Source organism: Otolemur garnettii, unplaced genomic scaffold, assembly GCF_000181295.1.
Source record: "Otolemur garnettii isolate 467f Iridium unplaced genomic scaffold, OtoGar3 scaffold00018, whole genome shotgun sequence".
In the NCBI taxonomy this organism is placed as follows: Eukaryota; Metazoa; Chordata; class Mammalia; order Primates; family Galagidae; genus Otolemur; species Otolemur garnettii.
In genome coordinates this window covers 27,225,980-27,227,172 of record NW_003852413.1, presented here as the reverse complement: position 1 = coordinate 27,227,172, position 1,193 = coordinate 27,225,980, and the positions used below count along the sequence as shown (strand labels likewise).

The 1,193-nt window shown below is 50.5% G+C and overlaps 1 protein-coding gene and 1 pseudogene across 1 annotated transcript in view; both read right to left on the bottom strand.

Moving 5' to 3' along the window:
* B4GALNT2 (beta-1,4-N-acetyl-galactosaminyltransferase 2) overlaps nt 1–1,193 on the bottom strand; it is a gene marked incomplete at its 3' end in the record, with an annotated part of 52,818 nt that overhangs the window by 36,599 nt on the left and 15,026 nt on the right.
* LOC105886641 overlaps nt 667–1,193 on the bottom strand; it is a 15,096-nt pseudogene continuing 14,569 nt past the window's right edge.

Below are 1,193 nucleotides of genomic sequence, written 5' to 3'. Positions count from 1 at the left end.
CCTGCCACAAACGCGGGGTATTTTTTGGTTGCAGCCATCATTGTTGTTTGATGGGCTGGGCTGGATTCGAACCCCCCAGCTCAGGTGTATGTGGCTGGCGCCTTAGCTGTTTGAGCCACAGGCACTGAGCCAGTTCTAAGGTTTTTGAAAGTTTGAGTTTTATTATTCGCAACAAACACCATCAGTTGTTGTCTTTTTTCTTTTTCTTTTTTTTTTTTTATTGAGACAGAATCTCATTATGTTGCCGTTGGTAGAGTACCATGGCATCACAGCTCACAGCAACCTCCAACTCCTGGGCTCAAGCGAGTCTCTTACCTCAGCCTCCCAAGTAGCTGGGACTACAGGCCCCTGCCACAATGCCTGGCTTTTTTTTTTTTTTTTTTGCTAAAGTTGTCATTGTTTAGCAGGCCCAACTGGGTTCAAACCCACCAGCCCCAGTGTATGTGGCCAGCATCCTAGCCAGTGAGCTGTAGGCACCCCACCTCAAACTCTTGTGGTCAAGTGATTCTCTTGCCTCAGCCTCCCATGTAGCTGGGACTACAGGCACCAGCTACAACACCAGGCTATTTTTAGAGACCACTATCTACACACTGATTAGTGGTCCAGGAAACACAGGTCTTTTAGGTTCCCAGCGGGTGGAGTTCCCCAACAATCATGTTTCTACGTTCAGGGAATGGCAGGGTAAAAGATGATGCAAATGACCACGAACAAGGCAAAAGATGTCATAAATCCCTCCTTCGGGAGCTCCCTTGTGCAGCCATGTTCTTCCTCATTGATCTGCAGGAAGTTGCTGAAGTAGAAGCACAGCTCTCCTACGTTAATTAGGCAGAATCCTGCTATTCCCAAGAAAACTCCCCTAAATGACACCCAGGACCCCAGCAATGATCTGTCTGAACCAGTAGATCACATCTAAAAAGTCAAGCTTGTCCTCCCAGGCCGCGTCGCTCCGCAGCACCTTGCTCTAGACGGAGACTTTCAGGGCTGAGTTGTCCAGCTGCGGCGGAGGTGGCTCCCCCTCCTGTCGTGCCTGGGGCGCGCGGGCCCAGCCAAAGGAAGTTGAGTCTGCGGTCGCAGGTCACGACACAGAGAGCGGCAGCAAGCTCAGCGGTCTGACACTACAATACTCCTCTGACTAGGTCAACCTGCCCGGCTCTCTCTCTCCTTTTGAAGACAGAGTTTCACTTTGTCGCTCT